This window comes from Rissa tridactyla, chromosome 2 (assembly GCF_028500815.1).
Source record: "Rissa tridactyla isolate bRisTri1 chromosome 2, bRisTri1.patW.cur.20221130, whole genome shotgun sequence".
In the NCBI taxonomy this organism is placed as follows: Eukaryota; Metazoa; Chordata; class Aves; order Charadriiformes; family Laridae; genus Rissa; species Rissa tridactyla.
Genome location: NC_071467.1, coordinates 43450686 through 43456685, shown reverse-complemented (window position 1 = coordinate 43456685; position 6000 = coordinate 43450686).

Below are 6000 nucleotides of genomic sequence, written 5' to 3'. Positions count from 1 at the left end.
ATAGGCCACTTTTTTTCTTTGACTCTTCTAATTATGGGAAGCATGAGAAAGCCGACCTTCCCTTTCCTCACCCTCTTCATTGTACATCAGAAGCCAGTATTCTTGTCTGCTGGAGTTCAGACAATGTCAAAGTGGAGGGGAAAAAAAAAAATAAGAAAAACAATAACTGGGGCTGTCTGCCCATCCTTCCACTGTGTGAACAGGGAGGGTTTGAGACTTAGCATTTTTCATGGGATAGGATTGTACCAAGACTTAACAAATTAAAAAATAGTGTTTAGAAACTTCAGTAAAGGGAGTGATTTTGGGGGGAGACTTTTAGAAACACATCTCAGTTATGGATTACTGTACACAGAGCTGGTACCAATTAGATAAATCATTTTGTTTAACATACAGATATGAATGCACACCGGGCTTCAGCTACTAATACTTAGATTCACAAGCACAGTTTTAGATTTCAGCTTTAAAAGGTTGGCAGATAAATCTGGGCATATTCTTTAGTGCTGTGAATTTCTCATGAATAGAGTTTCTGCAATGTAATTTACTTTGTTAGATAAAGTTCTATATTTAATGTCTGTTGCCGTTCTTCTTGGAAAGAGGTATGCACTACTTGAGTAGAAAAGTGGTATTTATTTCCCAAAATTCTTAATAAAATAAAAAATAGTTTTACTGTTATTCTGACATTTGATGATAATTATTTTTTGGGGGGGACGTGTTTGCGACTCAGTGTGATTGCATCTTTTCATTACTTAGCAGGGAAATTTTTTAAAATGTTTTAAAATGAGTGTCTAAAATGGTAGTTATACATTAAGGTATAAGGTAACTTCAAAGATAGCGTTGAGAAAGAAATACAGGTTTAAATTTTCTTTATCTTTGTCACAGAGTTTATTTGTTGATTCTGAAGGAATTAAATTGATAAATGCAGTGCTCAGGTAGCACCCTGTGACATTTTAACCTGGGTTCAAAGCTTCTCTTGTAGTTCAGCTCCCTCAGAGAACCTTTGATGTTCTTACATTCATTCACCCCTCATTTGCTATTGTCTTAAGTATTTACCTTCTGGAGTTTATTTAGGAAAGGTATTCTAGGATGTAGCAGAATATCTTAAAACAGAACCATGGTAGGCTAGAGGTGCTTACAGAGATGTTAGTCACCTGTGATCTGTCATGTACTTAGATATAAGTTGCAAGGTCAATACTAAACATATGTGATTCTAATTATGAAGAAGTGAGGAAGAAACTGTATGCTTCCTTGAAAGATATATCTGACATTTTCTTTTTGTGGTGGTTTTTGAACTTGAGTATTGATTTTAGTTTTTTTTTAACTCAAACATTTTAGTTGAGTTAGAACAAAAATTCCTTGAAACTCACTTCAAAAATAGGCTTTTCAACGTATAGTTATTTTTTGTATCCCTTATAATTTTCAATATTAGATTTTCACAGCTTTGTGTGAGCAATTAGTAATATGTATATGCAGAACATTTGTTCACTGGAAATATTAAATAGCTCATAAGGCATTTGATATCTAAAATGGCTGTAACACTTGCCTTCTCTTCATCACAAGGTTGACAGTGGGACTAATGTACTTCATGCGTGAGGTTGAAAATTAAACTGTGAAGAATTATCATAATCTGAGTGCACAATGTGAAATGAGAATTGCATAGTTATAACCTTTTCTTGAGGGGAACACTGCTGAGAGATTACTTGTTTGCATACCTCCTGGGCATAAGTTTTATTTATTAAATTTTATTTTAGAAATGCTTTTTTTTTTTTTGATGCAAGAAACGTTAAAGTCAGGTCAATGAATTCACTATTTTGTTTTAGAGATCTACAGAGGGGGATTATTATATATTTTTGAGAGCTGAGTGTAACACAGGACATGATTTTTCTTCTCTGCAGTTTCTAAATAGCAATTCCTGAATGAACAGAGCCGTGCTATGAAACCGAAATGGTAAAACAAATATTTACGTATGGAATGATGAAAATTCAGCAAGTTAATTTTAACATCAAAGCTAAATATTAGCATAATTTTTCATTGAAGTTTAGAAAACTAAGGATAGAAGTAACTTTGGGGCTGACTAGTCTGCCCCCTCACAGATTGCCCAGGGAAGTTGTGGAGTCTCTGTCCATGGAGATATTCAAAAGCCATTTGGATATGGTCCTGGGCAACTGGCTCTAGGTGGTTCTGCTTGAGCAGGAGGGTTGCATCAGATGCCCTCCAGAGGTCTCATCTAGCCTCAACTGTTCTGTGATTCTGTGACCTGATGCAAGATCAGCTGTAGGTGTGCTATTCTTAACAGGTGTTTGTCAATCTGTTTTTAAAACATATTTGTTCCTTAATTATAAATACTGGAGGGTTTTATGTTCTCCGTAGGCTACATATTCTAACACTTCACTGTTTTCGCCTTCTTTAGACTATTTTTCATATTGTTAAAGCTAAATTTTCCTTAATGCAGTTTAAGTATGTAATGATTTTCTGTCCTATCCTCTGTGGATACTAATCTATAGTGCATCAACTGTCTGGGAACGTGAAGACCGTTATTTTGTTTGCTCTTCCCTGAGGAGAAAGGAGACGTTGCTTCACAGGCCGCAGAGAACATATGTATCTACATAGTGCAATGTTATGGGTTTTTTCTCTTTTCCTCTCAGCAAGCATGACATTGTTGACTGTCATCTACAATTACCTCCCCAAATCTTTTTCTTCAGTAGTGCTTCTTGCTTTTAAATTCCTCATCTTTAACGTAGATTATGCCTACCTCACTAAAATACCTTGCATTTGTTCATGTTGAATTTTATCCTATTATATTTAGGCCATTTGTGTAATTTTCAAGATAATTTTAATGACAGTCTTGCTCTTGAAACTCTTTGATGCCCCTCCTCACTTGCTGGAAGTTTGTGAGTTTAATAAATATATGCCCTCTTATATCAGTCAGCTTGGTTAAAATTTTGGTTTTCCTGTTGGTTGATGCACAAAAAAATCCAGTCTATTTTTCCTTCCATTTTGACAGTGAACCATTGATAAGCATTCTCTGATTTTCATTTTACAAAGAAAATACTTATGAAAAAACTACTGTGGAAATTATTCTTTGTGTAAGTTTTACTACAAGAAAAAAAAGGTATCTGAGAAACCTAATGCAAGCAACATATGTATCTCCAATGACTATACATATTTACAGAGAATTATATCTTGAAGGATTCAAAATTTCTATGCAAATTATATATAAGGAAATCCTTTTCACAAAAATGTACTTATTGCTTGGAGAGGGTATAGCTGTAGTTTAATAATTCACAAGTGGCACTACCCAGTGTTTAAAAATGCAAAATGAAAAAAGACACCATTTTTTTCTGGGGGATTGTTCCTACTTATCTTTAATAAACTATCTCAAATCCCTAAGCTAAAAGTCTGAAATTAGGGAGTATGAAATCATTGTGTAAACAAAACTACAGAGAGTCAAAAAAAAAGATCCAAATTGGAATTTGACCTATACTTAATTAGTAATATCAATACCTTTACTTTTATAAAAAGGCAAAAATATTTTCTTATCAGATGGCAAATATTTTTGGTATTGTCAAAATTTGAGGGTTTAGATGTATAAATTAATTTTTCAATATTTCTTACTTTGTTTTTCCTAATAGTTTTGTATTTTGTATATTTTGGCATCAAATAGAATTTATAAAAGGAATAATTGTATCTGATTCATTCACTGATTTAATAGTAGAGTAATTATAAAAGTCACTTGACTATTCATTATTTACCAGTTTGCTTTTCTTGTAGTCAGAGATTTTGGTGCTCATTTAAAATCAAATTTAGCTTGCCATTGCACTTTTTGTAGTGAAAATAATGAACAAAATCAAGTACGCTAGTACTGGTTATGAAGTCATGTGTACTATAAAATATGTGCTGATTTATATACAAATATAGCCATTTTTGTTCTATCTGTATGACTTGACACTTTATAGTTTTTTAGGATTAATATGGAAAAAAAATAATTAAGCTTAGAAGAAATGAGAGTTATGCTGCAATTCCAGAATAGCTCATGGAATGCACAGTAGAAGTGAAGTTTTGAATTTGGTTTGGGTTCCTCACTACTAGTTTTCTTTCAGACCACTGATTTACCCATTTCCCAACTGACTGTAATCAGTCTGTTATTGCTAATCCCAGACTGGTCATCCTACCAAAGGCGAATCTGCCAAAGAGTCCTAATGATGCTCTGATTTCACCAGAGTTTTATCAGGAACGTGGCAGAAAGGGAGTCTGAGAACAGTATCTGTATGTTCAGCATGGAACTGCACTTAAAACTGGAGGGGGGAAAGGAAGAGGCACATGATCCACAGCCTTTTTCTACTCTGCTACAACTTTAGACAGGTCAGTTAGAACATCTGTTTGTCCTGAGCTTCCAAAGGTCCAGAACAGTGTTAGTAATATTAACATATTTTTGTAAGGCATTTATTGGATGAAAAATAGCATATAAATGCCCTTTGTAGTGATATGGTATACAAAAACTGGGTTTGAAAAAAGTATGAATTCTTTTTTTCAGAATGTCCTCAATTACAAGGTAAGAGTAGTAGGGAGTGGCCTGATAAACACGTCTTTTAGTTGATCATCTGGTGTTGCAGTCACATAGAAACTCTCAAGGAGTGCCATATCCCCTTACTCTCTTGCTGTAGTTCTTGATACACAACAGCTATTCAAAATAATGTCCAGTTTAGCTCGTGACAAAGGGGTGAAGCTGCAGTTACTTCTGTGATCTTGATTGACTGTCTCAGTTTTCATCTTCAAAGTAGTTCTCTGCTTCTTCCTCCCTGGACCGCTTTTCGGTTTAGACATGCAGTTATTCCATGGAACTTGGGTCTGGTCAGAGCTCCTCCTCTTAAATTTAGCGAAAAAGGTGGTTAAACACTTTGGATTGAGAACTTTGTTTTTTAATAATTTGTTGAACTTATACAATTGATTTTGAATTGTTTACTTTCTGGAAAATTGTCTTAGTACTATTACCCTTGCATCCAATCCTTCTTCTAAGGTTCAAGATGGTTAGCCATTTTTAAAATATTTTTAACAGAGCAGTGGATAATAATTGGTTCTTGAAAGAAAACTTTCCCTAGTGAATGTATCATGCTGTAAAGTAACTAGGATAGATTTATTGATTCTGGCTAGAAATTTGAAACATAACCTTGAACGCTTTGTGATCTTCCCACTGATATGTCCAAATTACTTCTGGTGCCAAGTATTGTATTTAATTCACATTTTTAAAATTTTTTTTCTGTAAAAATATATTTAACTAAGTTATTTACTAAGATATATCATTAAAATTTACAGAGATAAAAAAGGAATTTATTCACAGTATTTGCTATCAGATTCTGTCATACAGATGTGTTGTTCTACTCACCTCTTATTTCAGTATTGCAGGATAAATTTTGATATACACCTGTATAAATAATGACTACATGGTTATTCTGGCTGAATATTCTCTATTCATCTATATCTACATGTGGATGAAATCATATTAAATATATGTGAACCTATAAACTCTTCTTATGTGGGTAAAGATGAATAATAATCCATGCTTTGTAAAAACAGCCAATAATAAGCTGTGTGTGTCCATAATCTTTATAATTATGGGGGGGTCTAATCCTGATTAAGTATACACCTTAGGAAACTATATACTTCAGTATTACACATTATTTAAAGTTTTTGTAAGCAGTGCCATTGCAGCTGTCTAATCAGTCACTGCTGCGACACTATTAGTTTTTAATTGTAGTACTGCAAGAAGAAATAAGTGTGATATACCTCTTCTCATCACTATGGTTTTAATCCTATAAACTCAACATGTGCAAGTACACACACAGCAAGCTGGGAAAGTATTTCTGCAAGGGCTGTTCAAGTAATCTGCTTCTTTTTGGGGCGGCATCTGAATGCATATCACAATCTACTAGTTTTCAAATACAGATTTCAAATACAAATCTCTATTTTATTGAAAATACCTAGCAAAGGAAAACATACCTTCAC